The sequence below is a fragment of the Gopherus flavomarginatus genome, chromosome 6, assembly GCF_025201925.1.
Source record: "Gopherus flavomarginatus isolate rGopFla2 chromosome 6, rGopFla2.mat.asm, whole genome shotgun sequence".
Taxonomy (NCBI): Eukaryota; Metazoa; Chordata; order Testudines; family Testudinidae; genus Gopherus; species Gopherus flavomarginatus.
Genome location: NC_066622.1, coordinates 131,762,086 through 131,789,638, shown reverse-complemented (window position 1 = coordinate 131,789,638; position 27,553 = coordinate 131,762,086). Strand labels below are relative to the sequence as shown.

At 46.5% G+C, this 27,553-nt stretch overlaps 2 protein-coding genes across 18 annotated transcripts in view; one reads left to right on the top strand and one right to left on the bottom strand.

Moving 5' to 3' along the window:
* ADD3 (adducin 3) overlaps positions 1 to 27,553 on the top strand; it is a 186,138-nt gene that overhangs the window by 40,896 nt on the left and 117,689 nt on the right. The gene's annotated exons all lie outside the window — the stretch shown is intronic.
* The window catches only part of LOC127053442 (zinc finger and SCAN domain-containing protein 29-like), an 881,068-nt gene that overhangs the window by 791,632 nt on the left and 61,883 nt on the right, over positions 1 to 27,553 (bottom strand). Inside the window, exon 1 of one of the 2 annotated variants that reach the window (XM_050958196.1) lies at positions 7,493 to 7,540. The exons of the other annotated variant lie outside the window; for it this stretch is intronic. The gene's annotated coding sequence lies outside the window, so the exon portion shown is untranslated. Of the gene's footprint in view, positions 1 to 7,492; positions 7,541 to 27,553 lie in introns of those variants that run through there. 2 annotated transcript variants of the gene reach the window in all.

The following is a 27,553-nucleotide window of genomic DNA, read 5'->3' as shown; positions in this document are numbered from 1 at the left end:
TTTAAAAAAAACAAAACAATTTCTCCAGGCAAGTGTAAGTGGGTAAGTAGAATTTTGAAGTCATTCTTAACTAAATATGCACTAGCACATCGACATTGCATTTATTCCCCTCTTTCACTTCAGAACTAGAAAAAGCTGTCCAAAAATGTTCATGTATTGCTGGCTGTTCCTACGTAAGTACAAAGTTGCTATTTAGTTATTCTGAGTGGTCCTGAGTCTGAATTTCTTTGCCATTTGTCATTTAATGTTAAAGGTAATTCAGTATAGAAGTTCCTTTTGTTCTTTGTGGTAGGTTAAGATTTGTTCCTTAACAATTTAAAAAAAAATGTTGGATCCTGTTCCTGAAAAAGTGGCTTCCAATGGAATTATTGTTCTCCAATGACAATCTGTAATAAACATAAGAATATATACCAGATCAGACTTGTGGTCTGTGTAGTCCAGAAGCTGGCTCTGGCAGTGGCTAGTGCCAGATGCTTTAGAGAAAGGTGCAAGAACATACGCCATACCAACCAGCAGTAGGAAGATCTGCAATAATCTGCTTCTCATGAAGGTCTCATCCTAATTACTAATAGTTAGAAATTGCCTTACACCCCAAAGCATGAGGTTTTCTTTCCCTTCCAAAACTCTTTTTAACAGTAACTATTATAATGCTATAGCTTGGAAATAACCACAGTAATATGTATGCTGTGAGTGTCTCCTCTCAACAATCAGAGGGTAGCCGGCTAAAAGGCAGGATTTCTACAGCCAACCTCTCTTCTCCCAGTAGGCAGGCAATCTTCTAGCTATTCTTGCAGTTTTAAAAACTTAGGATTAAACCTGAGTTTAACTATGAGTAGGTGGCAAGTTGCTATCTTTGCCCTTGTCTTTGCTGACGGTAAAATCATGATCTGCATCATGTGACTCTTCAGTATTTGAATGCTAACGCATACAAAGTTTTGTAATGAAGACAAGACCTCAGTGGAGCGGCTGCAGCTGGCACATTTCTTTCTCCTGGAGTGCTGTCTTTGCCTGCAGGCCTTATCTCCAAAGTTTCTGTAGAAAAACTCAAAGAATTCCCAATAAAAGGACGGGGAGAAAATGCTCTGCTTGTGCTTCAGCCTTCCGTTAGCGTTCATTCTACAATGAGTCCCCACTCCTTCTACATTTCATTTACTCATGTGGTGATGCTGTAGCCAAGCTCATGAAGTTGGGAACAGAAGCAATTTGGACAGAATGCTTGCCTGAGCCACAGTCTAAAAAATAAAACCACAACCAATGATCACATGTCTTACTGATTTCATCTCTCCTGCCCCCCCGCCCCCCCAGAAAAAAAAGTCTCATATCCTATATAGGCTGTGTCATGGTAGAAGCATTGGCAAAGTGGGACTATCCTTTTTCCTCCTACACTCCACACTGATTCTCTTCTGGAAGTGGTAATTATAGGAGTGGCATACTTGCTTTACTTTCTTTTCCCACGGTGGTGTGAATCACTCAGAGTGTGTGTGTGTGTGTGTGTGTGTGTGTGTGTGTGTTTAATTACAGTGTATATTGATCATCCATGCTTCATTGTGTTCTGGAAAAGCAAGCTTCATTTAGTCTGTATTGGGACAAATGCATCAACATCTGGAAGATGGAGCTGATTAAGCTGGGATTACGTATTCATTTTGATGAGCTGTAAGAACTTACCATAGCTTAAAATGAAATTTTATTGCCCGGTTGAATAGCTTGCATGAACATCTAAACTAGATAGTTGGTGTCCCAAGAAAAGGAAATTCTTTTACACAATTGTATTGTTCATGCCAATTGTTAGCAAAAAAAGATTAGAAGTTCTGTTCATGTTTTTTCTTCAACTCATTATAGCTTGAAAATCATGTCCAGGCATCCTTTCTTTTCCTTTGATAGTAGTGAAATTCCTCAACTAGTGAATGGAGTTCCTGGGAAATACTATTTTTGATCTGTTGGATTTGCTTATGAAGAATGTATGAAGTATTGAGGACCTACAGAGTTCCTTAAGCAGAGAAGTATATCTTCCCTGTACTACAGGACACTTAGTATGTTAGCACATGTTTTGTTCACCCAGGTGCTACTTCCTGGGTGGTGAGAAATAAAGTTGATAAAACAAGCTCAGGACCTGGAAATTTACAACTCAGGTGAATGTCGCTGCTTTTGTTGTTGCTTTACTCTTCTTTCCCTGCCAGTCTCACTTCACGATAGTGCTTTGGATACCTTTACAACTCTCATTATACTATACATTTAGCTATCTGTTTCTTGTAACATTTTTGAGGAACTTCCTCTTCACTTTAGTTTATCTATGGCTGCCTGCCTAGGTTTTGTTCTCTTCCTCTTTTGATATCCTTGCCATTTAGATACAGTATTCCAGTGGTCCCCAACCTTTCTTCATCTGGCAGGCACCAGATGACGAGCCACGGAGGACCGTGGTGGCGGACGAGCATCTGCCGAAATTCTGCTGACAAGTGGAAACGTCAATAGGCGTTGCTGCCGAAATGCCGCCGACAAGTAGCGTCATCCAGAGACGTCGCTGCCGAAATATCGCAGAAAATCAGCAGCATTTCGGCGGCGACGCCTCTGGATGACGCAGCTTGTCGGCTGCATTTCGGCAGATGCTCATCCGCCAGCCACTATACGGGTGCACTTAGACACCCCGGCAGGTGCCATGGCGTCCACAGGCACCGTGTTGGGGACCCCTGCAGTATTCTGTTCACATTACTAAATTTTTTTTAAGAATTGCTAACAGAAAACTGATTTTGTGTGTGTGTGTGTGGTAATTCTTTATATGGACAAATTTTATCCCATTTTTAAGTTCATTGAGATCTTTGTACTTCTTCATTTCCTCTCTTCTTGGAAATCACTTTCTAGAGAGCAGCCTTTTGCATCTGAAGGATTGCACACTTCCAATCTTCCAAATTCTAAAAAGAACCAGAAATGAATAGCAAAACATTTTGGGTGGTAACTCAAATAGACACCTTTGACACATAGAATACACCAGACCCTCGCTAGATTGCGCGTCTATATAGCACAAATTTGCATATAACGCGGTTGCAGCCATGGATCCCAATTTAATTACTTCAATTGCAATACATTTTAACGCGGTCCCTGCTATAATGTGGTCCCCGCGTTATCGCAGTACTGTGCATAGCTCACAAATGCTGCATTCTTGTGACGGTCCGGTGTACTTTTAATTAAATCAGGGAACTAAATTGAGGAATGAGAATCAGTTTCTGTAAACTTCATTATTAGAAAATTTCTAGAAATATTGTAACAATTAATGGACAAAGCAATGGAAAATAATCAGTTTTTAGAAGAGATGCTATTTTTTCCAATGGCTAAAATGTGGAACAAACTAATTAACAATGTTGTAGATTCATTGCATTTTTTATTTGAAGTTTTCTCTTAACTGTAGGCATAAAATTAACATATTAAACTTGAAAATGTGAAAATAGATCAAACGTGTGGCCAGATCCTCCAAAGTGTCTCATGCCCTCAGTTCCTATCTATGTTTGTGTAAATGCGCAGGATTAGGTCCCTTTAGCTACACTAAGTCAACAACAGGGCCCAGTACTACTCCCACTCAGATTTAATGCAAATCTCTCATTCATGTTAGTAGGGGCTTGTCTACATCAGAAAGTTGCAGCGCTGGTGAGGGAGTTACAGCGCTGCAACTTAGGAGGTGTACACATCTGCAGGGCACCACCAGCGCTGCAACTCCCTGTTTGCAGCGCTGGCCGTACTCCCGTTTTGTCTCGGGTGTAGAGGATCCAGCGCTGGTGATCCAGCGCTGGTAATCAAGTATAGACACTTACCAGCGCTTTTCTTGACCTCCGTGGAATAAGCAGGTATCCCAGCATACCTGAGGAAGCCTCTGGTAATCAAGCTGGTCTCCTTCCCCGGCTTGCTCTCGCGTTCCCCGAACCCCGAGCAAGCAGGTCTCCTTCCCTGCGGTTTGCAGGGTGGTTCGGCGAACGCGAGAGCAAACCGGGGAAGGAGACCAGCTTCGCCGCGGTTTGCTCTCGCGTTCCGCGAACCACCCTGCAGACCGCAGGGAAGGAGACCTGCTTGCTCGGCGGTTCGGGGAACGCGAGAGCAAACCGGGGAAGGAGACCAGCTTCGCCGCGGTTTGCTCTCGCGTTCCCCGAACCCGAGCAAGCAGGTCTCCTTCCCTGCGGTTTGCAGGGTGGTTCGCGGAACGCGAGAGCAAACCGCTGCGAAGCTGGTCTCCTTTCCCGGTTTGCTCTCGCGTTCCCCGAACCCGAGCAAGCAGGTCTCCTTCCCTGCGGTTTGCACGGTGGTTCGCGGAACGCGAGAGCAAACCGCGGCGAAGCTGGTCTCCTTTCCCGGTTTGCTCTCGCGTTCCCCGAACCCCCGTGCAAGCAGGTCTCCTTCCCTGCGGTTTGCAGGGTGGTTCGCGGAACGCGAGAGCAAACCGCGGCGAAGCTGGTCTCCTTTCCCGGTTTGCTCTCGCGTTCCCCGAAACCCCTTGAAGCCGCCCAACAGCGCTGCAGTGTGGCCACATCTAACACCACTTGCAGCGCTGGTTGCTGTAAGTGTGGCCACTCTGCAGCGCTGGCCCTATACAGCTGTACTAATACAGCTGTAACAACCAGCGCTGCAAAATTTTAGATGTAGACATGGCCTAGGAGTAGGATCAGGCCATGAAAGTAGTTGATATAAAGAAATAACCAGTTACTCCTGACAGAAAGAGACAACATGATCCAGCGTTATCCAAAATATTAAATACAAAGCTCATTTACCAAATACATCAGAGAGAAAAGTTAAATGCCAGCACAGATAATGCCAGACAAAAATCAAGCTCTGTTTTAGAACATATAAAGGATAAAATGAAAGCCAATTTCAGAAAATACTTTGAAATTTAGTTTTCTGTCTTCCACACAGCTGTACAGTCTTTACTAAGTCTCCTGCATGCATAGTGTTGGTATGTTGGTGGAAGCATGGTGAGCCTGGCAGAAGCTACAGTGCTGTTCTCACAGAAGCATATGTGGAAATTCTGTTCTAGCAGCTGGCAAAAGTACTAGCTAGAAACTACTGTGAAAATAGGTGCAACCTCTGAAATTAATAATATCAGTTGTGTGTGTGCACCTTAATTCTGTCTGAGTCTTTCTAACTAAAGGATAATTCCAAGTACAACACTTCATCATTTTAATTTGCTGAATAAACACTTTCTGATTGATTATTTCAGTTCCAGACTACTCTGGATGATATTTAGTATTTGTAAAATGAGTTACATTAAAAGAACAGAAGCTGGAGAGTTTCTTATGTTGCAGTAGAAAACGAGAATCTGATGGAAGAAGTCATATTTTACCTCAGTTGAGATAATAATGAAGGCTCTAAGAGGGTAGCCTATAGGGCATAATAATTCTACTAGGAAAATAAGAGCTAATGTAAATTAACTGTGCAAACATGACAAGAGGACTTTACTTTTTTCATTGTTGATGAGCAAATTTTAACTTCCATCATATTAAAGTAAATGCAATCCAGATGGTTGGAGAACACAAAGTCCTAGCTGAAGGGGTGGGGTGGGGAGGGAGAGATGGGGCAGAATTAAATTTAACAGATAGCAGTGAATTGCTAAGAAACTTGTGGAAAATATAGGGTTTAAAGTTAGAATGTGAAAAGTACTATTGTTCTTCCCTGCCCCTCTTCCAGCCGAGGAGTAGATTTGAGCCTTTAGGATAATCTTCAAAGTAAATCAAGCGTATAATTCAGTAATTTTGGATTAGACAAGGTTTGTTTATGTATTCAAATTTGGACTCAAAAGAAAGAAATCTGTTTGTTTTTTTCGTTAGCTAGGTAGTCGGTGAACAATAAACAAATCATCTTAAGCCTTTTAGCGTCTCAAATATATGCTGTTGAAACACTTATCTTCTTGGAGCACTTCATCATATTTTTTTTTTTAAACCTATACACACAATGATTGTCAAGTACTTTGAAAAAACTAAATACTGTACTATAAGTGCTAAGTATTAGTCATATTGTCAGGATGTATACTGTAAGTGTACTTATATAGCTTCATCAAAACTACTTTACCCAGAAATTACTATAAGACATTAGTATTTCTGTTTAAAATTTATCTTGTAAAATGTCTTACGGTCATTTCACAGCAATGAAATAGAGACCACACACAGAAGACATTAATATGTACTGCTGGACTGATCTCATGGTATGGTTTTTTGTATTTTTACTTTACTATTTTATTTTTTTTTAATTGGGCATAGAGGTCGGGATTGGGATGTAGGGAGTGGGTGGAAGAGTTAGTAGGGTGAGAGAATAGAAGAAGGGATAGTCCCAGCTCATCACCTGCCTAGCCACCTGCAGGCAGGTTTTGTAAACATAGCAGAGGTGAGCATTTTCCCTCATGCCTAACACCAGTGTAAGCATGAAGGTATTTAAGAGAGAAGCTGACTAGTGCTCTGTAAATGCTGGCACAGTTGGCAGAGTGAAGCAGGCTTTGACTTTGCAACTGGATCAAATAGATAAGCTATTAGATCAGCTAGAGTGTGAGGCTAATTTATAAAGAACCTTAAGGAGCTTGTGTTTGATATAGTGGTGAAAGAGGAGCAAAAAAAAACAAACTACAAAGTGCTTGGCGTTGTCAAGATAAAGGCCATGTCTACATCTAAAATTTTGCAGCGCTGGTTGTTACAGCTGTATTAGTACAGCTGTATAGGGCCAGCGCTGCAGAGTGGCCACACTTACAGCAACCAGCGCTGCAAGTGGTGTTAGATGTGGCCACACTGCAGCGCTGTTGGGCGGCTTCAAGGGGTTTTGGGGAAGGCGAGAGCAAACCGGGGAAGGAGACCAGCTTCGCCGCGGTTTGCTCTCGCGTTCCGCGAACCACCCTGCAAACCGCAGGGAAGGAGACCTGCTTGTTCGGGGAACGCGAGAGCAAACCGCGGCGAAGCTGGTCTCCTTCCCCGGTTTGCTCTCGCGTTCCGCGAACCACCCTGCAAACCGCAGGGAAGGAGACCTGCTTGCTCGGGGGTTCGGCGAACGCGAGAGCAAACCGGGGAAGGAGACCAGCTTCGCCGCGGTTTGCTCTCGCGTTCCCCGAACAAGCAGGTCTCCTTCCCTGCGGTTTGCAGGGTGGTTCGCGGAACGCGAGAGCAAACCGCGGCGAAGCTGGTCTCCTTCCCCGGTTTGCTCTCGCGTTCGCCGAACCCCCGAGCAAGCAGGTCTCCTTCCCTGCGGTTTGCAGGGTGGTTCGCGGAACGCGAGAGCAAACCGCGGCGAAGCTGGTCTCCTTCCCCGGTTTGCTCTCGCCTTCCCGGAACCACCCAGCAAACCTCAGGGAAGGAGACCTGCTTGCTCGGGGTTCGGGGAACGCGAGAGCAAGCCGGGGAAGGAGACCAGCTTGATTACCAGAGGCTTCCTCAGGTATGCTGGGATACCTGCTTATTCCACGGAGGTCAAGAAAAGCGCTGGTAAGTGACTATACTTGATTACCAGCGCTGGATCACCAGCGCTGGATCCTCTACACCCGAGACAAAACGGGAGTACGGCCAGCGCTGCAAACAGGGAGTTGCAGCGCTGGTGGTGCCCTGCAGATGTGTACACCTCCTAAGTTGCAGCGCTGTAACTCCCTCACCAGCGCTGCAACTTTCTGATGTAGACAAGCCCAAAAAGACAGGAAGCAAGATCTTGGCAGCAGCATTTTGAATGGACATAAGGGGAACAAAGTTGCAGTAATAAAGGTTCGTAAGAAGGAGGTTGTGATCCTCAAGGTGTGAAATGAGGATTTTGAGTTTTAACTGTGTGTACAGACAAAAGGTCAGATTTCAGTTATGCTGTGTAGGAAGAAGTGGAAAGATTTACACATAGTCTGTATTGTGAGTCTAGAGAGGGCTGAGTCAGATGTGTCCAAGTTACAGGCTTGAGTGTTTAGGAAGATGGCTGTTATCCACAGTGATGGAGAAAAGGAGTATTAGGGAATGGAAGCTTGGGGAATGGAGACTGAGAATTAAATTTTGGCCATGTTGAGTTTGAGATAACTACGGACATCCCTTTTTAATGGCAGAGAGAGGTCAAAATACTGGATTAGATGCGTGAGACAGCTCATCACTACAGAAGTAGATTTGTGAGTTGTTGGCTTAAAGAGAGTAGTCAAAGCTGTCCTTATGGATAAAAGTACCAAGAGATAAGAGAGGAGCTAAGGACAGAGCTACTGGCGACATCTATAGAAACAGGGAGTTAGGACTATGACTTACCAGATAAAACACTGAAGGAATAAGAGCATGAAGTCATGAAAGCCAACAGGACAGGATTTCAAGAATCATTGACAACTTCAAAAGCTGCCAAGGGGTCTCAGGTTGAGAATGGAATTTGGAAATGAAAAGAGTAGAAGAGAGATTGTATGGTAGTTTGAGGCTGAGGCATTTAAGGATTGTGGGGGTGGGGTATGGGGGTTGTTTTTAGATGTGGGGAGAATACAGAATGCTTGTATTGAGAGAGGAAAGAACCAGTTGTGAGAGGCTCAATAGAAAAGTGAGATGGGGTGAGAGTATGGGTATGGAAGACTAGGAGATGGGAGGAGATGTGCAGTCAGAGGAGGAGAGAAGTCAGGACGTCTCTGTATTAGTGATGGGGCTGTTTTGACCATTTTTCAGCAGAAATTAAAAGCAGAAAATTGTTGGTTCCTGAAAATCTGGCAGCATTGCGTAAAGGGAGTTAGAAAAATTAGTACTGAAATGCTTCCAAATTTGTTTGGAAGTTTACTTTTAACTTGAGAGCCAAAAGGATTAGTTAGTATTTGTATACCATTTAGAAGATGTAATATACTATATAAGAGGTGGTCTCGGTGCTCCCAATTTTACTTATTTAAATCTGGATAAATATTTGAAGGTATTTGTTTAAACTTAATGTATTTATGTATCTATGGTGTCCCTAGCCTCTGTTTGTCAGAGGATGGAGATGGATGGCAGGAGAGAGATCACTTGATCATTGCCTGTTAGGTTCATTCCCTCTGGGGCACCTGGCATTGACCACTGCCAGTAGACTGGGCTAGATGGACTTTTAGTCTGACCTGGTACGACCGTTCTTATATTTATTTATTTTCCCCCTAAACTAGAATGAAAGGACATTCAACCAATGCTCTGGGAGCCACTGACAATCGTTACAAAAATACACTAATAGAAGTTTGGTATATTGCATATCTAACACTTGTCATCTAGAGATCTCAAACCACTTGACAAATATTAATGAATTAAGCCTGACCAACCCCCCCCCATCAGTATTAATCTCATTTTACACATGGGGAAACCGAGGCACATGATATTCAAATGATTTGGCCAAGGTCACATAGAAGGTCTGAGAGGTGCAACTAGTATCCATTCATTTTCTTAAGTTCCAGTGCTGTCCTGTTCACACACAGGCCTTTTCACTCAGTCCCTTTACTGAATTCATACTGTATTTATACTCAAGAACTGTATTAGTTTGGTGTAATAATGCATTATTACAGAATCTTGCGTCAGAACATTTACAAAATCTAAGGGTCATTTTATTATCCTAGATTTATAGATTGAGTCTTCACTTTCATGCCTAATAATGCATAGTGAGAATTATTGAGCTCAGAACACATATATCAGTAAATTTGGCTATTTTAGAAATGTAGCAACTTGAAACATTTTCAATATTTAGAGTCTGATTATAAGCTTGACAACTTATATCAGTAATATTTCATTACAACACTGTAAAAGGTTCATTTCGATGCAGACTATCCCCATGAAGATACATGGTTTCTTGCAAGACCCCCCCAAAATTTCCTTCTTATATTTTAGAAACTTTTTTTGCATCAACCACTTACTGCACACTTTTTCGTCATAGTGATGTTTCATTACAGTAGTCTTTTTTTAATAAAAAGTGTGGAATTGACTAATTTAAGATGAAATCTTCTATTCTTTTACTTCAAGATAACTTATCAAAATACATCCACTACCTAGTTTCCATTTTCTAATGTATGTTTAATTCAGACTTATTCTACAATGTTCTCCTCTTTCTGTAGCTCATTACATAGGAAAAATTCAGTTGTATCCAAGAAAATAGTCAACTTGTATGACAGGCACAGTGTACGTTAGAAGATTCTGCCTCAGTTCATGATTCTACTGTGTACCTCTAGAAATGACTGTTTTTTCTGAATCCATAGAACCTTTTTCAGTGAAATCGTATGCATTTGAACAACTTAGATTCAGTTCATTTTTTGACCAAATGCTTGGGATGTGACAGGTTTAGTAAATGTTTGATGAGGTAAATCTTCAAGTATTATGTTCAAAATGAGATAATCTGTTAATGTTTATGATCAAAACATTTTAACTATTTGTTTTTAACAAGTTTTTAAACGGAGACAGAAAAAATAATCTCTAGCAAGTTTTAAAAACTGTTCAGTGTCCTTCTATAATTTCAAGCAATTATCTCTCTAAGGGTGAAATTGTGTGGTCTGTAATTAGGAAAAACTTCCATTGATTGCAATGGAAGCTTGGCCTGAGTAAGAATTACAAGATTTTGCTTAAGTATATGTTCAAAATGGCAAGAAACTATAACCTGGTGCAGTGGCTCAGTAGAGAAAATAGTGGGGGATGATTTGAAATGAAACCAGCAAGTCATTTTTGCATAGTTTTCCATTATCCAGCCCTCATTACAGAAATATGTGGTGTATTTTAAATACTGCCTTGCTTTAAAGCCTGCATATTTTGGGTAATCTAAAACTGAGTAATCCTCTGTATGGCATTGTCAACAAAATGAGATTGAAAAGCTTTAGTAAATGCTTTTCCTATGATATTGGTATTAATTGTAAGACTGTTAAGAAGAGAGGTTATAATCACAGTTGCCAACTTTCACGCAGTAAATAAGCACCCTGACTTCCACAATAAGCCAAAAATCAAGCTAATCCCATTTCAAAACAAAGCCAAAACAAGCCAATCCCTAAGAATCCCAACACTTTATGTGACTACATCCCTCCAGCGTGCAGTCTGGGACTGTGGTGGATCCACTGTGCACCCCTGACTCTCCCCCTGCTTGATACCCCTGCCCTCCCCACTCCTGCTTACCAGGAGCTGATAAAAAAATATATATGTATACACACACATACATACACTAGCTAACAAGCAACTCACAATCCAATTAAGCCAAAAACAAGCCCAATTTCTGTGTTTATTTTCCCACGGATTTGTCATGTCTGGTTATAATCAGTGGGTTTTGTATCCCTCTACAGTGCTTTTGCAGAATAGGTGGTGCTTTGTTACCTTAACTATATAGGAAAAAACCAGAAAAGTACTGATGATACTTTGGTTTGGCATTAGGTAGTGTGACAGACCCAGACCAGTGGGGTACAGGAGTCTGGTAGAGGGCAAATATACCGATCACTGGATGAGTAGTTTTCTGTTCCCTGAGTGACCAGAGCAGGGGCATCACTAGAGTAATCAGGAACCTGCTAGAACCAATTAAGGCAGACAGGCTGATTAGAGCACTTGCAGCCAATCAGGGCAGGCTAATCAGGGCACCTGGGTTTAAAAAGGAGCTCACTTCAGTCAGGTGGGGAGGATCCAGAGGAGAGGAAGTGCATGTGAGGAGCTGAGAGCAAGAGGCACAAGGAGCTGAGGGTGAGAGGGTGTACTGCTGGAGGACTAAGGAGTACAAGCGTTATCAGACACCAAGCGGAAGGGCCTGTGGCGAGGATAAAGAAGGTGTTTGGAGGAGGCCATGGGGAAGTAGCCCAGGGAGTTGTAGCTGCCATGCAGCTGTTACAGGAGGCACTACAGACAGCTGCAATCCACAGGGCCCTGGGCTGGAACCTGGAGTAGAGGGCGGGCCTGGGTTCCCCCAAAACCTCCCACCTCCTGATCAGACACAGGAGGAGTTGATCCAGACTGTAGGGAAGATCACAGAGGTGAGCAAATCTGTCAGTAAGCGCAGGACTCACCAAGGTAGAGGAGGAACTTTGTCACAATAGCTTAATAGCTATATTCTGTTAAAGTGTATATTTGTCTCTTGCATTTATTACTGCAGAACAGACAGTTGTTGTGGATCTCCCCCCGATCCTCGGTACACGCTAGTAATGGAATCGGTCCATGTCTCTCCTCCGTTACTGCATAGTTGGCTCAGTAGAGGAGGTTGGACTGAAAGTGAAGCTGGAGGCAGAATTGGGGAAGGGAGAGGAACTGGGGCTAGAGGCGCAGCTGGCCTGAGGGCAGAGGCGGGGGTTTAAGCTGGGACTGTGGGTGGAGCTATGTGGCACCCTCTCTTCCCCTGAAGTTTACTCTGTACCCGCTCAGTGGTCCCATAGTTTAGGGACCACTGTATTAGTGTGTCTTGATGATCCATATTTTAATAAAATAGCTTCCAAACCTTCTAAAGTTTACCAGCTATCTGTGTAACACAAAACTAACTACTGCCCCTCAATTCCTAGGGCTGCAGAACAGGAATCATCTTCTCTTTCCTCAGTAAATTTCCCTGTCTAACGCTAGTAAAGCTGTCAAGTGCCTGGGAAAATAGTAAAATATCATGGGACGGTAAATAGAAAACGAAAGGTAAAAGTGGACAGAAAAAAAGTAGTCTTCTCCCGGGAAATGGTTATCTTCAGGGTCCTTATCAGGCGTGATATGTGTTCTGCTCTTACTCTGGAGATCCAGGTTTGGGCTTTTTGCTTCTTTTAACTTTTTTTTTAATGACACAGCTGCTTGAGAAGGCTGAGAATCAAGTGCTCAGCTCTGGCATGCTGTACTCCTTTACAGGGTGAAATGTTGTCAATCTGTGCTTGTGATTTCTCCCTCTGCACCCACAGATGCTTTCTGCCTGCCTCTCTCCTCTGCTAATAGAATGCCTTATAATTGTGCTGGCATGGTGTCCCCCTGCACCACCTTAGTTAAGCAGTAGTTTAAAAATCACAATGTAACCCTATATCTGAAGGAATCCTATCAGGCCTCTACCCTCTGGTGTGAAACATAATAGCTCTATCTATTGTAATATCAAAAGATCTAGGAGAAAACACATTACAGAAAGCTTTTGAAGTTTGACAATTGGAATCTTAAACCAGAATATTACATGCTGATAAAAATGTACTAAATTTTAAATAGGGTGAATAGACTTTTTTTTAAGTCAATGCTGTTAGAGTACAGTACATGTTCTTTTGACAGAAGTAAAGAGCAAGAAATCCAGAAGTTTAAACAAATTTCTGAATGTTCAGTTTTCCTTTTAATAACCTCTAGCAAACTGCATCTCCTATTTCACCATTATTGCATATATGGAATGAATGCTTTTCCTGTTATCCATCAAATTAATATACAGTGCAGCTTTTCATTTGTAATGGTAATCTTTGTCTTCCCAAGGCATCATCGGAGCATAAGTTTCTCCCTAATCATCCATCTCTATGCTGATATAACGCGACCCGATTTAACACGAATTTGGATATAACGCGGTAAAGCAGTGCTCCGGGTGGTGGTGGGGGGGGGCTGCACACTCTAGTGGATCAAAACAAGTTCGATATAACGCTGTTTCACCTATAATGCGGTAAGATTTTTTGACTCCCAAGGACAGCATTATATCAAGGTAGAGGTGTATTTTAAACTCTTTGTGGAAACTTGTCTATTGACAGAACATCAGAGCTGCAGTTTCATTTGATTTTTGAAGAGAGTCAGGAAGAATTCTTCCCTATCCCTGAGCACTGCTAAATGGGTAATACAAAAATTTCATATAGGAGACTTTAACATTTCCTTTGGCTATCAATTAAACTCGCACTCTAATTAGATTGGGAGCCAAAACACTTTCATACAACTTACTTTTAGGTAGAAATAGTATTTTTTTTGTCGTCCTTTTCTGGCAAATAATAGCTACATAATCGCACGCACGCACACCCTCACCTCCAGTCTCTTTCCTTCTGAGAATTGTTTGGGTCCCTTCCTGGCAACTTTTCTCCTCTTATTCTGTTTCCATCATTCTGTTTCCATCCATTTTCCTTTCTGTAACCCTGTGCCCTCTCTTGTCCTGCAGGTGTGAGGGAGAGAATATTGTATATTTGCAGTTGTGTCAAGCTTTAGCACAAAGAAGCACTGCAAATCTGTAACAACAAATGTATGTTAAAATACAAACAGTATCTTTCCCCCAGCTGTTCCGTGTTTGAGTCCTGATGATGCTCCCATTTGACCCCTATTTACATTCCCTCACTTTCTTCCCATGTCAGAACCAGCACTGAGTGTCATCCTTCTAGTGTAGGGGTGGCCAAACTGTGACTCTTTCATAGTTAAAATGCAGCTTGTGGACACTCCCTCATGCCCCCCCGCCTGCCCAGTCTCTACTAGTAGACTCTGGGGGTGGGAGGGGAGCTTGGGACCTCTGCCTTGTGGTGGGGTAGGGCTTCTGCCTAGTGGTGACGGGGGGTCTCATGGCTTCAGCCCTGTGGGGCGTGCCTGTTGGGGCTTCAGCTGGAGTGAGGCTGAAGCCCAGGGCCCTGGTAGGTGTGCGCTGGCTCTCGAACTTCTAAAGATTGTCCTGTGTGGCTTAGAGGGCAATAAGTTTGGCCACCCGTGGATGACAGCTGGTTGAAACTCCCTTTTATTATTTCAGTGACGTATTATTTAGCTTCTAAAAAGATGTCTGTTGAACAGTGTAGGGCACTCCCTATACCAGTCCTCTTTACTGTTTTTAAGTGGAGGCCACTTTGGCAAAAAATCGTCAATGTGAGAGCCACATCAGCGCAACACAGACGGTTGAACACTCTTAAGTTCTTTGTTGGTTGATATGGTAATATTACCATTATTGGTAATATTGCTTGGGGTGCAGAATGGGGCGTGAGGGGTTGGCTCTGGGAGGGGGCTTAGGGATGGGGCAGGGGATATGGGGGGTTAGCTCTGGGAGGGGCTCAGGACAGTGGGAGGGGCTTGGAGTTCAGGAGGGGATATGGGGGGTTATCTCCAGAAGAGGGATCAGGGCTGGGGCAGGGGCTTGGAATGCAGGAGGAGGTATGGGAGGCTAACGGCAAGTTGGGTGGTGGAAGAGCTATTAAGAACCTGCCCATTGAAGGGTGCACACTTCCTTTGGGCGGCCCCCGCCCCATGCTGCCCCTGGAAGGGGTCAATGTGCCCCTGCAGCCCAAAGGGGAGAGGGGGAGAAGCATGTGGTTCTGCATGCTGCCCCTGCAATTCCCATTGGCCACAGTTTCCCATTCCTGGCCAATGGGAGCTGCGGGGGCAGTGCTTGCAGGCAGGAGCCACACACAGAGACCTCTGTTCCCCCTCTTACTTCCTGAGGCCAGGGGTGGGGGGTGCTGACCCCTTCTGGGAGCGGCATGGGGCTAGGACAGGCAGGGAGCCTGCCTTAGTTGCTGCCACCCCACTGCACCACAGGAGAGCACGATCAACAGGGAGCCGCACTTAGGATCCATGGGAGACGTCACTGGCTCACAGGTCTTGCAGTGAGGAACACTGCCCAATACCCTGGTGGCAGCTGACTTGCCTTTCCTCTAAAACGTTTTTATCCCTTGTGTCCCAGTACAGGTATGAGAAATCAGGAGGCTAACCTAGTGTCAAGTCCCCCTGCCCCAACATAAGAACAGACATACTGGGTGAGACTGAAGGTCCATCCAGCTCCGTATCCTGTCTGCCGACAGTGGCCAATGCCAGGTGCTCCAGAAGGACTGAACCTAACAGGTGATGATCAAGTGATCTCTCTCCTGCCGTCCATCTCCACCCTCTGACAAATAGAGGCTAGCGACACTATTCCTTACCCATCCTGGCTAATCCAGTTCTTCAAGTGCTTGGTCATATCCATTCCAGTAGGTGTGCGCGCGCCGCGTGCACGTTCATTGGAGACTTTTACCCTAGCAACACTTGGTGGGCTGGCAGGGCGCCCCCTGGAGTGGCGCTGCCATAGCACCGGTTATATACCCCTGCCGGCCCGCCGCTCCTCAGTTCTTTCTTACCGCCCGTGTTGGTCTTTGGAACTGTGGAGCACAGCTTGCTGTTCTCCACCTCCCTAGTGATTCACTCGTCTTCTCTTATATTGTATATAGTTTGATCTTTCAACTGTAGTTAGTTATTGTTATTTAGTAGTTTTGTTTGGTGTATTGTAGATAGTTTAACGGGATTGGGGGTTAGCCCCTTCCCTGACCCCGGTACCGGGCTCATGCCCAGCTCACCGGGCTTCAAACCGTGCGTGGTCTGTCGTAGGCCAATGCCCACTGGTGACCCGCACGACGCCTGTCTTAAGTGCTTGGGCGAGGCTCATTTGACAGATAAGTGCCGTATCTGTAAGGCTTTTAAGCCCCGAACTAAAAAAGAGAGGGACGTTCGCCTCAAGCAGTTATTGATGGAGGCAGCGCTGACTCCCGAGTCCTCGGCACCGGCACCGAGAACAACTGCTTCGTCGGCACCGGAGCATACCTCTTCAGTGAAGACTCCGAGTCACCGACCTTCTCCGGCACCAATTTCTGCCCGGCACCGCTCACTCTCACCTTTGAGCAAGAAGCGCAAGCCTCCTGCGGCTGCTATATCCGCACCGCAGTCAGAGCGCTTAGCCAGGCCGGACTGCCCGGCACTGCCGTCTGCCGCGGCACCGACTTCCACCGCACCATTGATTGCAGCCTCGGAAGAGCCGTCGAGTCTGGTGCCTACCAGCTCCCCGGCGCGGGCCGTGGTTGAGCTTGTCGTGCCCTCCACTCCGGAGACGTTCTCCGCGGCATGGGACCTGATCGCCTTAACGGAGTCTGAGCTGCCTCAAACCCCGGCACCGCCAGTGAGGGTCCCTCAATCCACAGGCATGCCGGCACTTGTAAGACCTTCTTCGCCCGGTACCGTGGGACTTCGTTGCTCTCAGTCCCGGTCCAGGTCCTGCAGACACTCACGATCCCGCCATCGATCTCAGTCTAGCGGCCGCTTGCAGTCCCGGTACCGTTCCCCGTCGCGGTACCGGTCGTACTCGCGGTACCGCTCGAGGTCCCGGTCGCCGTCCAGGTACTACCGGCACCGTTCCAGATCTCGTCATCACTCGCGGCACCGTGCTTCCTGCAGCTGATCTCGGCACGACGATTCCCGGCACCAGTCGACCTCCCGGCACCGCGCTGGTCGCAGGTCCCAGTCGCAATCTCGGCACCATCGAGGCTCTTCGCACCGCTCCCTGACACCACGAAGGGATGCTTCCAGTGGACGTAGGGACCATCACCTCACGGTCTCCGCCCCGCCATGGCCATCTCATCAGCCATCAATCTCCTCCCATGCCGGGTCGGCATGCTATGGGGAATCGGACAATCAGCAGGACCCTCATCAGTGGTCCTTTTGGACACTTTGCGCCTACCATCAGAGCCAAGGTGCCCCACATCCGCCACCGCGCTCTGGCCCTTCCGAACATAGGGCGCCAGAGGCCACGGTGAGCAGACCTCCTCCAGCGGGTACAGAACATCTCCCAGCGCAGGTCTCGGACTTGCAAGAACCACCCCAGGACGTTCCACAGGACCAGGAGTCACTTCAAGATCCATTGGTCCCCGGAGTCTCTTCCTCTTCTTCACCAGATGAGGCAGTAGCGGGGACGGCCACATCTGGACCGCCTCCAATCGACCTTCGGTCGCACCAGGACCTCCTCCGCTGTGTCGCTCTTAACATAAACCTACCCGTGGAGGAAGTTCGTGAAGTGGAAGACCCAGTGGTCTCCATACTATCGGCGGAGGCTCCAACAAGGGTGGCCCTCCCCTTTATTCGCACCATACAGGCTCAGGCAGATACAATCTGGCAAACCCCGGCATCCGTACCACCTACAGCCAAGGGGGTCAAATGCAAATATATGGTTCCATCCAAGGGGTACGAATACCTATACGTACACCCTCCTCCTTGTTCATTAGTAGTCCAATCCGTCAACGAAAGAGAGCACCACGGCCAACAAGCCCCTGCGCCTAAATCGAGGGAGGCCAGGCGCATGGACTTGTTGGGAAGGAAGATCTACTCCGCTGGAGGCCTCCAGCTCAAGGTGGTGAATCAGCAAGCCCTCTTGAGTAGATGCAATTATAACACCTGGGAGGCAATAGGGAAATTCGTAGAGCTAGTCCCGCAGGATTCCCGCCAGGAGTTCTCAGCTCTCCTGGAGGAAGGGAAAAAAGTTGCAAGGACCTCCCTCCAGGCCTCGTTAGATGCCGCTGATTCGGCAACTCGAACTGTCGCCTCTGGGAGTGCTATGCGGCGCATATCGTGGCTGCAAGCGTCGGGTCTGCCACCCGAGCTGCAGTATACCATACAGGACCTACCCTTTGATGGTCAGGGCCTTTTTTCCCAAAAGACGGATCCTCGCCTTCAGAGTTTGAAGGACAACCGCATGATCATGCGTTTGCTGGGAATGCCTACACCGCAGACTCAGAGGCGATCTTTCCGCTCACAACCCCAGCGCCCCTATCCCCCACCTCGGCCAAGACAGGACTTCTCCAGAAGGAGAGGCCGTACTTCCCGGAGACTCCAGTCTGGCCCACATGGGGGTAATAACTCCGGCCCCATCAAACCACCGGCGGGACCGAAGCCAAACTTTTGAGGGTGCGCCCGAGAGCACTGTACCAGTTACCTCCCAAGATCCTTTTCAGTTCGCCAACCGCCTTGCCGCATTCTTCCCTGCATGGTCCCAGCTAACATTGGACCGCTGGGTTCTCAGCACGGTGGAGTATGGCTACTGTCTTCAGTTTATTTCGTCCCCTCCTTTCCACCCTCCCTCCCCATCCCTCTTCAGGGACCCCTCTCATGAGCAACTCCTTCTGCAGGAAGTTTCGAGGCTCCTTGTGTTGGGAGCTATAGAGGAGGTTCCAGAGGACGTAAGGGGAAGAGGGTTCTATTCTAGATACTTCCTAATTCCCAAGGCGAAAGGGGGCCTCCGGCTCATCCTGGACGTGCGAGCTCTGAACAAGTTAATCACGAAGTTCAAGTTCCGCATGGTATCCCTGGGAAACATTATACCTTCCCTGAATCCCGGAGATTGGTACGCTGCTCTCGATATGAGGGACGCATATTTTCATATTGCGATTTACCCCCCACACAGAAGGTTCCTTCGCTTCGTGATAAATCGTCAACACTACCAATTTGCGGCCCTTCCCTTCGGCCTCTCCTCGGCCCCTCGAGTGTTCACAAAGTGTATGGCGGTAGACGCAGCCTACCTCTGTCACCGTCGAATCCATGTTTTCCCATATCTCGACGACTGGCTTATTCGACGGACCTCCGAGGCTCAGGTTACCGCACACGTAAACGTCATCAAGGACCTATTCTCCCATCTAGGTCTGATCCTCAACCTAGACAAATCCATTCTGCTTCCTACGCAGAGAATAGAATTCATCGGGGCCATGCTGGACTCGAATCTTGCAACGGCCAGTCTACCTCCACAGAGGTTCCAGGCTATAGTCTCCCTCATCCAGGGGCTACAAGCCTTCCCAACAACCTCTGTCCACACCACCCTCACTCTACTCGGCCACATGGCTGTGTGCGCTTTCGTGACGAAGCATACAAGACTCCGCATGCGCCCTCTCCAGACTTGGCTTGCCTCAGTTTATTGTCCACGCAGGGATGCCCTGGACATGATAGTCGCGATCCCACCAAAAGTGCTGGACTCCCTCAACTGCTGGCTGACACCCTCCCTGTTGTGTGCTGGTCGCCCATTCCACCCACCGCAGCCTTCAGTGTCTCTAACGACGGACGCTTCATCCCTGGGCTGGGGTGCACACCTAGGGCACCTTCACACCCAGGGCCTTTGGTCCTTACAAGAACTGAGTCTGCATATCAATGTCCGCGAACTGAGAGCGGTCCGAATGGCGTGCCAGACCTTCCAACACCATCTACAGGGCCGTTGTGTTGCGATTTTCACGGACAACACAACGGCCATGTATTACATAAACAAACAAGGGGGCACACGGTCTTCCCCCCTTTGCCAAGAGGCGATGCGACTGTGGGACTTCTGTATAGCCCACTCGGTAGATCTCGTAGTCTCCTTCCTTCCAGGAGTCCAGAACTCTCTTGCGGATCACCTGAGCAGGTCCTTCCTGTCCCACGAATGGTCCATCCGTCCGGACATCCTTCTTTCTGTATTCCAGAAGTGGGGCTTTCCCCAGATAGACCTATTTGCCTCCAGGGAGAACAGGAAATGCCAGGTGTTCTGCTCCCTTCATGGCCGCTCCCCAGGCTCTCTCTCGGACGCGTTCCTGATCCCCTGGAAAGGACGTCTTCTCTATGCCTTTCCACCCTTTCCCCTAGTCCACAGAGTTCTGCTCAAGCTCCGCAGGGACAGTGCCAGGCTGATCCTAATAGCTCTGGCAAGGCCGAGGCAACACTGGTATTCCATGCTGCTCGACCTATCCCTAACGACTCCTATACCACTGCCACTCTGCCCGGATCTTATAACGCAGGACTTCGGCAGGCTTCACCACCCGGACCTGCAGTCCCTGCACCTGACAGCGTGGCTGCTGTCTGGTTGAACCAATCCGAGCTCCGCTGCTCTGCCCAGGTTCAATGGGTCATTTTGGGAAGCAGAAAACCCTCCACGAGGGCGACATACCTCGCCAAGTGGAAGCGGTTTTCTCTTTGATGTACACAGCGTTCCCTAGTTCCTGAGGCCGTTTCGGTCCCTATTGTCCTGGACTACTTGTGGTACCTCAAGGAACAAGGCTTGGCACTCTCTTCAATAAGGGTGCATTTAGCCGCAATCTCCACCTTCCATCTGGGGGAGTCGAACAGTTCCACCTTTTCTCACCCGATAGTTTCGAGGTTCCTTAAGGGCTTGGAGTGCCTCTACCTGCCGGTTAAGCCTCCTTCCCCTACCTGGGATCTCAACCTTGTCCTGACTCGGCTCACTGCCCCACCCTTTGAGCCGTTAGCCACTTGCTCGCTGCTGTACCTGTCCTGGAAGACGGCCTTCCTGGTAGCTATCACATCGGCCAGACGGGTTTCGGAGCTCCGTGCTTTAATGGCAGACCCCCCATATACGATCTTCCACAAAGATAAGGTACAGCTACGCCTGCAGCCGGCTTTTCTTCCCAAGGTGGTCTCTGCCTTCCATATTAATCCAATATATTTTTCTACTGGTCTTCTTCCCGAAGCCGCATGCATCACGCAGGGACCAACAGCTTCACACCCTGGATGTCCGCCGAGCCCTCATCTTTTACATCCAGAGGACAAAACTCTTCAGAAGCTCGCCCCAGTTATTTATAGCAGTGGCGGAGCGTATGAAAGGTATGCCTATATCTTCTCAGAGACTCTCATCATGGGTAACATCCTGTATCCGGACGTGCTATGACTTGGCCCACGTCCCTATTGGCCGTCTCACTGCCCACTCTACTTGGGCTCAAGCTTCGTTGACCGCCTTCCTGGCGCACATTCCCATCCAGGAGATATTCCGCGCAGCTACCTGGTCGTCAGTGCATACGTTCACATCTCACTATGCGCTCGTTGCGCAATCGAGAGACGATGCCGCCTTTGGCTCAGCGATCTTACATTCTGCAACATCTCACTCCGACCCCACCGCCTAGGTAAGGCTTGGGAATCACCTACTGGAATGGATATGAGCAGACGCTCGAAGAAGAAAAGACGGTTACTCACCTTTGTAACTGTTGTTCTTTGAGATGTGTTGCTCATATCCATTCCACACCCGCCCTCCTTCCCCACTGTCGGAGTAGCCGGCAAGAAGGAACTGAGGAGCGGCGGGCTGGCAGGGGTATATAACCGGCACGATGGCGGCGCCACTCCAGGGGGCGTCCTGCCGGCCCACCGAGTGTTGCTAGGGTAAAAGTCTCCGACGAACGTGCACACGGCGCACGCACACCTACTGGAATGGATCTGAGCAACACGTCTCGAAGAACAACAGTTACAAAGGTGAGTAACCGTCTTTTCTCTTTTAAACCCTGTTATAGTCCTAACCTTCACAACCTCCTCAGGCAAGGAGTTCCACAGGTTGACTGTGCGCTGTGTGAAGAAGAAGTTTCTTTTATTTGTTTTAAAGCTGCTGCCCATTAATTTCATTTGGTGGCCCCTAGTTCTTATATTATGGGAACAAGTAAATAACTTTTCCTTATTCGCTTTATCCACACCACTCATGATTTTATATACTTCTATCATATCCCCCCTTAGTCTCCTCTTTTCCAAGCTGAAAAGTCCTAGCCTCTTCAATCTCTCCTCATACGAGACCCATTCCAAACCCCTAATCATTTTAGTTGCCCTTTTCTGTACTTTTTATAATGCCAGTATATCTTTTTTGAGATAAGACCACATCTATACACAGTATTCAAGATGTGGGCGTACCATGGATTTATATAAGAATAATAAGATATTCTCAGTCTTATTCTCTATCTCTTTTTGCATCATTCCCAACATCCTTTTTGCTTTTTGGACTGCCACTGTACACTGCGTGCATGTCTTCAGAGAACTATCCACGATGACTGCAAGATCTGTTTCCTGATTAGTTGTAGCAAAATTAGCCCCCATCATATTGTGTGTATAGTTGGGGTTATCTTTTCCAATGTGCATTACTTTACATTTATCCACATTACATTTTGTTTGCCATTTTGTTGACCAGTCACTTAGGTCGATTCCCCCACAGTGTAGACCAGGTCTAAGATGAGCAACTTCAGCTACGAGAATAGCGTAGCTGAAGTCGATGTATCTTAGGTCGACTTACCTTGTGTCCTCACAGCGCAAGATCTACTGCCACCGCTCCCCCATTGAGTCCGCTTTTGCTTCTTGCCACAGTGGAGTACAGGAGTCAACGGCAAAGCGATTGGTGATCGATTGATAAATTGATCTCCGATAGATGGATCACTACCCACCAATCCGGCGGGTAGTGTAGACGTACCCTTAGTTTTGTGAGATCTTTTTGAAGTTCTTCACAGTCTGCCTTGGTCTTAACTATCTTGAACAGTTTAGTATCATCTGCAAACTTTGCCACCTCACTGTTTATCCCTCTCCCCAGATCATTTATGAATACGTTGAATAGGATTGGTCCTAGGACTGACCCTTGGGGAACACCACTAAGTTACCCTTCTCCGTTCTGACAATTTACCATTCCTATCCTTTGTTTCCTGTCTTTTAACCAGTTCTCAGTCCATGAAAGGATCTTCCCTCTTATCCCATGACAACTTTATTTACGTAAGAGCCTTTGGTGAGGGACCTTGTCAAAGGCTTTCTGGAAATCTAAGTATACTATGTTCACTGGATCCCCCTTGTCCACATTAAAAAATAATTGGAGATATACCAATCTCCTGGAACTGGAAGGGACCTTGAAAGGTCATCGAGTCCAGCCCCCTGCCTTCACTACAGGACCAAGTATTGATTTTTGCCCCAGATCCTTAAGTGACCCCCTCAAGGATTGAACTCACAACCCTGGGTTTAGCAGGCCAATGCTCAAACCACTGAGCTATCCCTCCCCCCCTCATGTTTGCTGATCCCTTCGAAGAACTCTAATAGATTAGAAAGACGGAAACCATGTTAACTTCTGCCCAACAATTTATATTCTTCTATGTGTCTGACAATTTTATTTATTATTGTTTCAACTAATTTGCCCAGTACTGACATTAGACTTACCGTCTATAATTGTCAGGCTCACCTCTAGAGCTCTTTTTAAATATTAGCGTTACATTAGCTATCTTCCAGTCATTAAACAAAGAACAAACATTCGGCTATCACCCAGCCCTCAAAAACCACATACATATGTGTGATGTTCTTTCTGCCCAGGAGGTAGTGTTTGCTAACGTGGTGAGTTTGCAGATAGCCTGAGGGCTTGGCTACACTCGAAATTTCATAGTGCTGCCGTGGGAACGCTGCCATGGCAGCGCTTTGAAGTGTGAGTGTGGTCGCAGCACCAGCGCTGGGAGAGAGCTCTCCCAGCGCTGCACGTACTCCATCTCCTCATAGGGATTAGCTTACAGCGCTGGGAGTCGCGTTCCCAGCGCTGCGGCACGGTTTACACTGGTGCTTTACAGCGCTGTGTCTTGCAGCGCTCAGGAGGGTGTTTTTTTCACACCCCTGAGCGAGAAAGGTGCAGCGCTGTAAAGCACCAGTGTAGCCAAGGCCTAAGAGTATAGCTCTTTGAATTTGGAGACCTAATGACAAATTCAGTAGCAACAATACTACTCTTTTTTGCTGTCAATCACTGTCAAACATCAAGATAATCTTATCCATTGTAGGATGCATTGAAGATATTTGTATGGGAGTGAGGGAGCAGCTAGCTGCTGTTGCATTCTGCTGGAATGAAAAACGAGGAATTCAAGTCCCCCCTCCCTCCCTGACCCCCCCGCCCCAAAATAAAACCTCTCATCCACTTACTAGAAGGAAAGGAGAAACACATCATCTCACCTCTATCATAAACCTCATTTACCTCTTGGGGGGCCAGAAGCCCCATCTTCCCCTACCAAGTTGCCAAAATATTCAACTTCCTCCTGACGGCTTCTATAATGTTGACGCAATGTCCACAAAATTTGCTGCAAACTAAAACAAAATGTAGGAGAGCCTAAATAAATAAAATTTAATATTAAAAATAATGCAAGTGAGACTGTACTAATGGTGGGTACCACTTGTTATACTTATTTCAGTAATAATCTATTTTTCATTCAGTGATTCTATTACAGAATTTCATAGAATCATGGAATATCAGGGTTGGAAGGGACCTCAGGAGGTCATCTAGTCCAACCCTCTGCTCAAAGCAGGACCAATTCCCAACTAAATCTTCACAGCTAGGGCTTTGTCAAGCCTGACCTTAAAAACCTCTAAGGAAGGAGATTCCACCACCTCCTTAGGTAACCCATTCCAGTGCTTTACCACTCTCTGAGTGAAAGTTTTTCTTAGTATCCAACCTAAACCTCCCCCACTGCAACTTGAGACCATTACTCCTTGTTCTATCATCAGGTACCACTGAGAACAGTCTAGATCCATCCTCTTTGGAACCTCCTTTCAGGTAGTTGAAAGCAGCTATCAAATCTCCCTTCATTCTTCTCTTCTACAGACTAAACAATCCCAGTTCCCTCAGCCTCTCCTCGTAAGTCATGTGCTCCAGCCCTCTAATCATTTTTGTTGCCCTCTGCTGGACTCTTTACAATTTTTCCACAACCTTCTTGTAGTTTGGGGCCCAAAACTGGACACAGTACTCCAGATGAGGCCTCACCAATGTCGAATAGAGGGGAATGATCACATCCCTCGTTCTGCTGGCAATGCCCCTATGTATACAGCACAAAATGCTGTTAGCTTTCTTGGCAACAAGGGCACACTGACTCATATCCAGCTTCTCGTCCACTGTAACCCCCACGTCCTTTTCTGCAGAACTTCTGCCTAGCCATTCGGTCCCTAGTCTGTAACAGTGCATGGGATTCTTCTGTCCTAAGTGCAGGACTCTGCACTTGTCCTTGCTGAACCTCATCAGGTTTCTTTTGGCTCAGTCCTCTAGTTTGTCTAGGTCCCTCTGTATCATATCCCTACCCTCCAGCGTATCTACCACTCCTCCAAGTTTAGTGTCATCTGCAAACTTGCTGAGAGTGCAGTCCACGCCATCCTCCAGATCATTAATGAAGATATTGAACAAAACCGGCCTCAGGACCGACCCTTGGGGCACTCCACTTGAAACCAGCTGCCAACTAGACATGGAGCCGTTGATCACTACCCGTTTAGTCCGACGATCTAGCCAGCTTTCTATCCACCTTATAGTCCAATCATCCAGCCCATACTACTTTAACTTGCTGGCAAGAATACTGTGGGAGACCGTATCAAAAGCTTCAAGGAATAACACATCCACTGCTTTCCTATATCCACAGACCCAGTTATCTCCTCATAGAAGGCGATTAGGTTAGTCAGGCATGACTTGCTCTTGGTGAATCCATGCTGACTGTTCCTGATCACTTTCCTCTCCTCTAAGTGCTTCAGAATTGATTTCGTGAGGACCTGCTCCATGATTTTTCCAGGACTGAGGTAAGGCTGACTGGCCTGTAGTTCCCCGGATCCTCCTCCTTCCCTTTTTTAAAGATGGGTACTACATTAGCCTTTTTCCAGTCATCCGGGACCTCCCCCGTTCGCCATGAGTTTTCAAAGATAATGGCCAATGGCTCTGCAATCACGTCCGCCAACTCCTTTAGCACCCTTGGATGCAGTCCATCCGGCCCCATGGACTTGTGCTCGTCCAGTTTTTCTAAACAGTCCCGAACCACTTCTTTCTCCACAGAGGGCTGGTCACCTTTTCCCCATACTGTGCTGCCCAGTGCAGCAGTCTGGGAGCTGACCTTGTCTGTGAAGACAGAGGCAAAAAAATCATTGAGTACATTAGCTTTTTCCACATCCTCTGTCAGTAGGTTGCCTCTCTCATTCAGTAAGGGGCCCACACATTCCTTGACTTTCTTCTTGTTGCTAACATACCTGAAGAAACCCTTCTTGTTACTCTTAACCTCTCTTGCTAGCTGCAACTCCAAGTGTGATTTGGCCTTCCTGATTTCACTCCTGCATGCCTGAGCAATATTTTTATACTCCTCCCTGGTCATTTGTCCAGTCTTCCACTTCTTGTAAGCTTCTCTTTTGCATTTAAGATCAGCATGGATTTCACTGTTAAGCCAAGCTTGTCGCCTGCCATATTTACTATTCCTCCTACACATTGAGATGTTTTTTTTCTGCAACCTCAGTAAAGATTCTTTCTTTAAAATACACCCAGCTCTCCTGGACTCCGTTTCCCCCTCATGTTGTTTTCCCAGGGAATCCTGCCCATCAGCTCCCTGAGGGAGTCAATCTGCTTGTCTGAAGTCCAGGGTCTGTATTCTGCTGCTCTCCTTTCTTCCTTGTGTCAGGATGCTGAATTTCCCATCTTGGAGATAAACCAACAACCAAGGAGAAATTGTAATGCAAAAATAAATGTTGCAAAACTATTTGTTTAATTACTGGAGAAGTTAATCTTAGGCAAGTTCTAGCTACTTTCCTCCTTCTTAAAAACCCCAGGGTATGGTGATGGGGTGTTTTTGTGAGTTTGTAAGTCTATCAGCTACTGATTTGATTAAGGGAATCTTGTGGCCTTGATGGTACAACACGTCTGTATCCTATTCTGTCAGAATAGGATCCTATTCTGTATGTGAAGGGGCTAGGAATGGAAGAGCATGGAACCTTGTTGGGTGGTTGTCAGTTGTTTCCAATGAAGAAATCTCTCCTTGGTGTAGTTGTTTGCATTTCTGTGGTCAGTGGTATAAGGAAATACCATGTTGTAAAAATTTCCAATTGTTTCCTCAAGGGTTCTTCTCAATTGCACAATCCTTTGCTGTTTTTGTTTGTACAAAAGAAGAAATTAGTTTTTAGCTCATTACAGAATTCTGAGTTTCAAAGTAATGTCTACAGGTTTATGTTTGATTTTGTAACCCAATGTCAGGAATCAAACCAGAGGTAATGTGTCTCTTTATACTGATCAGCCATTAAATGCCAGTTGCTGGAGGATTTCTCCCCTCCCTCCAGATGTTTCTCTGTGGGATATTTCTTTGTACCCCTGAATATCAGGCATCATGATGACTCATCATGGTTGCTAGATGAAACTCTAGAGAACTAGGCAGTATTGCTTTGCCCAGTTGTTATGGGAGAGGTCACTAGAATAGCAA